Here is a 6000-nt window from a genome sequence, read left to right as displayed (position 1 = left end):
AATTCTGCTTCTGAACATCTGCGCACAGGTTTTTGTAGGGCCAAGTGCTTTTAGTTTTCTCGGGTATATTACCTAGGAATGGAATTGTTGGGTCATAATGGTAACTTTTTAAAAATTTACATTTAATTTTAAATTCCAGTATAGTTAGCATATAGTGTTATATTAGTTTCAGGTGTACAATACAGTGATTCAACGCTTCCGTACATCACCGAGTGCTCCTCGTGACAAGTGCGCCCCCCATCCTCATCACATGTTACACCCATCCCCCGCTCACCTCCCTTCTGGTAACCAGCAATTTGTTCCCTATAGTTAAGAGTCTGTTTCTTGGTTTTTCTCTCTCTCTTTATTCCTTTGCTCATTTTTTTTTTTGTTACTGGTTTTCTTAAATTCCACATATGAGTGAAATTATATGGTGTGTGTCTCTGCCCGACTTACTGCACTTAGCATTATACTCTCTAGCTCCATCCACGTCGTTGCAAATGGCAAGATTTTATTCTTTTTTATGGCTGAGTAATATTCCAATGTATTTCTATATCATATCTTCTTTATCCATTCTTCTATTAGTGGACACTTGGGCTGCTTCCCTGGTTTGGCTATTATAAACAACATTGCCATAAACATAGCGGTGCATGTATCCTTTAGAATTAGTGGTTTTGTATTTTGGGGGTAAATACCCAGTAGTACAATTATTGGATCATACTCTAGGTTTAACTCTTTGAGGAACTGTCAAACTGTTTTCCAAAGCAACTGAACTTTTTATATTCCCACCAGCAATGTATGAGCATTCCAATTTTGCCAACACTTGTCTTTTGGATTATAGCCACCCTGATGAATGTGAGGTTTTATTTCATTATGGTTTGTCCGTATGGATATTTATCCATTCCTGATGGAAAATGATGTTGAGCATCTTCTGAGGTACTTTCTGGACATTTGTATATCTTCTTCAGAAAAATATCTATCCAAGTCTTTTGCCTCTTTTTATTTTATCTTTTTAATATTGAGTCATAAGTTTTCTTTACACATCTTGACTATAAGACCCACATCAGATATATGATGTGCGAAAATTTTCTCCCATTCTGCAGGTTGTCTTTTCACTTCATTGGTGACATTGTTCATAGCACAAAATATTTTCTTTTGATAAAGTTCAATTCATCCATTTTTTCTTTTGTCACTTGTGGTTTTGGTGTTATATCTAAGAAACCATTGTCTAACAAGCAAATGTTTTTATATTTCAGGAAAATTCAGTAGAAGAGAGATACAACAATGATGAGGGGGAACCACTGGATAAAGTCATGGGAGAATGAAAGCCCCAGGCAAGGTGTATTCAGAATCGAGTGCGTCTGGAGGCAGAAGGAGAGTGGGTTGTCTACAGTGCCCAGAACATGCAGAGGAGGGGTGGAGATTTAGGAGTCAATGCCATGGGGATAGTAGCTGAATTCAAAGAAGCCCAGTGTACTAAGAAGGGAAGAGCTCTGAGGCTTGAACCCTAGGAAGCACCAACATTTAATGGGATTAGGGAAGAAAAGGAACTCACAACAGAGATTGATCAAAAAAGTGAGAGAAGCCCACGAGATGTTGTGTCACAAGGATCAAGAAAGGAGCAGTTTCCAGAAAGAAAGGTATGATCAACCGTGTCCAATAAGGCAATGTCCAATGATGGTTAATAAGACAAGGGCTGAAAAAAATCTACTGAATTTGGCATTTGGTGCATCATAGCTGACCTTGGTCAAGGCATTTTAGTACTTTAGTAGCAGAGAGGAAGCCTGATTGTTGTAGAATTGAGTACAAATAGGAGATAAAGGACAAGTTTACAATATAGAAGGACAACTCTTTGCAGATGCTTGATTATGAAGAAAGTAAGGATAATGTCCCAGACAAGGACAAAGCTGGGACTTTATTAAAATGATCTTGAGTCTGTGTACCCATCAGAGTTCAGTGTAGGAAATAAAAAACATTCTAGGTATTTTAAGAAGAAAGGAATTTAATTCATGAAATTATGTGCTTTAAAACTCCAAGGAAGGGCTGGGGGGCCAGAAGTAAGAAGCCACCAATGACTTTCAGCTTCAAGTTCACAGCACTACAACAGTAATCCATGGCTCCCACCACGGCTACCACATAGCTTCCCTATTCTGAGATAGGGATCGGAGGAGACAGGTACTGGTTCAGATGACTATAGATGGAGATGCAGGAAATGGAGGTTTGTTCCTTCTAGTGGCAACCCAAACATATCTTGGTTAGAAAGAAAGCCCTTTCTAGAACATTTCTAGAACAGCAAGTAGTTTGTAATTGACTTTGAGCATTATGTGCTAAGCACTATGGTGAGAATGTGTTTGTTGAATTCTTACAACAAGCTCATTTAGTGAGGTCAGTTTTCCCAAGGCCATGCTGCTAAGAAATGATGGAACAGGCCTGTCTATCTCACATGTGCTTCTGTGACCATGCAAGGACAGATGTCTGCTCTCTGCCCACTTGGGACACGGCAGGGAAGAGGCGCTTCTATCCTCAACTCACCTTCCAAGAAATTGGTTTGGAGTCCTCCAAAATGACCCGGAAAAGAACCCCATTACTAATCCTGGGAATGAGACATAAACTGCGTCTTATTTCTTATTCATGCACACTAATTCACTAGATTGGTGTGTCTTTTCCCTATTTTAATCAGACTGCCAAAATTATTTATTTTTTTAATTTAAAAAAGAATCATATTACTACCTTTTAAAACACTGATGCATCCAATTGATCAATCCCCAGCACATTCCATTTTACCATAGTACATTAGATAACAGAAGCTGTATTGGTTATAATCGAGAACACATCAAAAATAAAATAAACATGAAAGCTTTGGACATTATTGCTATGGTATCAGATATTCATATAAAAGCACAAAAGCCTTGATGAAATGCCTTGTCATCGTCTAATCTTCATTATTCGGTATCAGGTCTCTGAAGCATAATAGGAAGCATTTAGAAGAACACTGTAATTAAATTAATTTCATAATTTAATCTCTGTTCTATTTTAATCAGAAGGGGTCCTATCAAGAAAGCTCAAAAGGTGACTAAGCATCTTAACATATTTATATATAACAGTAAATTTTTTTCTTAAGACATTTTATGTGGGGCTCCTGGATGGCTCAGTGGGTTAAAGCCTCTACCTTCAGCTCAGGTCATGATCCCAAGGTCCTGGGATCGAGCCCCACGTCCGGCTCTCTGCTCTGCCGGGAGCCTGCTTCCTCCTCTCTCTCTGCCTGCCTCTCTGCCTACTGGTGATCTCTGTCAAATAAATAAATAAAATATTTTTAAAAAGACATTTTATGTAATCTGTGTTATTTCAAAATGCATCATTCAATTACTTATTCACTCATCAAACATTTATTGGGGACCTCTGTTGCTACAGGGGCAAGCTCAAAAAGCTAGTAGCATCATGGGGGAGATGGACAAGTAGAAAAGATTCAACCAGACTGCTTGCAGTTATTATTTTTAGGAAAAAGAATAAAACAGGGGTCAGGCCAGGGACAATATTAGAAGTTTCTTGGGGGCTTCGTTTGTGTAATCACCTATATTGTTTGAATCCCTCCACAAGCATATCCTAGCTGAGAATTTTGAAATGTGATAAAATGTAGATGTTGGTTAATAAGGTTAATATTGTAGAACTTATCAGCATGATTTTTCTCTTTTGCTTTCCCTAGCACATATTTTTCCTAGTTTATATAAGACACCAACCAGCCTCAGAAGGAGATTAAGAGATTTATTACAGAATGAGAACACTGATTGCTTACTGGATGCCAGGAACTGTTCGAAACAATTTACATGTAATGCATGCAAACAGAAAGATCAAATTAATATTCAGCTTCTGACCTTCAAATAAGATTTTGCAGCCAAACAGCAGCCTCAAAAAATAGGCTATTGTATCTAGAGGTGATTTCCTTAATTCTTTTATTAAGCTTCATTCCCCTCCCCTCCATTAGAAACCAGGCCTGGATGACTTGGCTCAGACTGTTCTTTCCTTGGGTAGAGAAGACACTCAGTTGAGCTCTAGCTACTCTGTGGTAGAAGGAGGGTGTGGTAGAAGGAGTAAAGGAGGTGGAAGCCAGGCCTCTTCAGCCCCAGAATTGTGGGACAAAGAGCAAGACACAAACACAGCAGTCAGACACCTGTCCTGAGTATGTAGGGTGGAACTGGGGAAGATACCAAAGGCAAGAGGAGGTCCTTCTGCCTCTTTCCGCTATCTGAGACTCTGAGAAGAGGCCTCATCACAGGTTAACTCATGTCTAACCCAAGTAGGGCCAGCATGGCCAGGCAGAGAAAAGTCATGATATTTAAATTTTTTTTTAAGATTTTATTTATTTATTTGACAGAAAGAGATCACAATCAGGCAGAGAGGCAGGCAGAGAGAGAGAGAGAGGAGGAATCAGGCTCCCTGCTGAGCAGAGAGCCCGATGCGGGGCTCGATCCCAGGACCCTGAGATCATGAGCTGAGCCGAAGGCAGAGGCTTAACCCACTGAGCCACCCAGGCGCCCCATGATATTTAAATTTAAAGTTATCTATACGTTCCACGTGAGGCCCTTGTGACTGAAAATATCTGAGAATCTGGCTGGGGATCCACAGTGCCTGTGAGGTAGGTGAGCAGCTGCAACGTGGGATGGAGATAAAATGGAAGTCACAGCCCGTCAGAGGGGGAGGTATTGGTGGGAGGAGACCAGGGAAGGCGGAGTGGGTCAGAAAGGGCCATCAGGAAGAGAAACAGAGACAGACAGAGAGATATCCATGCATACATCAGCCATAGACTTCAGCCCAATATAGCAGGCCAAGAGCCACAAAGAGGACAAGAGGTGAAGAGGTTCCCAAGGACCAGTCTTCCCCTCGGCCACAAGGTCAGGCAACTCCACACCTCCCCACCCGCCCCCACGCAGTTACCATCTTGGAGCGGAAAGGGTGGAAAATCTGACAGACTGAGCTTTTATTTTCCAAGACTTTTTATTCTCCAAGCTTTTGTTTTCCAAGGGACTGTTTAAATTATAGGACCAGATTACATTTAAACCAGAGAGGATGGAAATGTTCGCTGTTTCTACTCTTCACCAGCAGGGGGCGACGGAGGAAGGAGGTTGGATTAGTTAACAAAGGGACCACAACTTCTCCCTATTTTGGAGAGGTGGTGTGAGTTAAATTCACAATCCTGCTAAATATATTTAAAAATCAATTACAATGCAGAATATTAAATGCTGTGAAAAGAAGCACAGGGTGCTATGGGAGCTCTACACCGCAAAAGAATTGCTGTATTGGATCAGACCCTCAGCACATTTAGCCCAGGATTTGGTGTTTCTAGTAAAACCCCATGTGCTGAGCACTAAAGTAGGAGCAGGGCTGATTTTGACATTACATTTCATCAACTGGAAAATTGAGGGTATTCTTTGAAATATCACCAGCTTCTCATCATATCCCACTACATATTTGGCATCCCCTGATTTCTCCAAGTCCTCTTAAACATTTTTATACATCTGCACCATCTTTCAGAGGCTTTAAGTCTCTGTAGGGGGTATTTTTGAAACTTCTGAGTTTTTTCTTTTTAAGATTTTTTTTTTTTTTTTTTTTTTTTTAATTCGGAGAGACAGAAAGCATGGGCGCGAGGGAGAGGGAGAGAGAATCTGAAGCTAACTCCGCACTGAGCAAAGAGCCCCTTGCAGGGCTCAGTCCTACAACCAGGAGATCATGACTTGAGCTGAAACCAAGAGTTGGATGCTTACCCAACTGAGCCACACAGGCACCCTTGAAACTGTCTATTATCATCCAGTTTCAATGAATTAGGAAGAGTGAGGTGAGGCAAGTTCTCTGTATCTGATTCTTCCTCTTCAGATGGTTTCCCCCAACCCTGAAAAAGAAAAAAAAAGAAGAAGCCCAAGTATATGTTTGAAGTTTAGATGGTATGTATGGTTTTCTCAGAACGGCTCAAAACATGAATGTTATTTCCTTTTGCCCCTAGAAATAACACCAGTATAACCCATGAGC

The sequence above is a fragment of the Mustela lutreola genome, chromosome 1 (assembly GCF_030435805.1).
Source record: "Mustela lutreola isolate mMusLut2 chromosome 1, mMusLut2.pri, whole genome shotgun sequence".
Lineage (NCBI taxonomy): Eukaryota > Metazoa > Chordata > Mammalia > Carnivora > Mustelidae > Mustela > Mustela lutreola.
Note: the sequence above shows the minus strand (reverse complement) of the source record.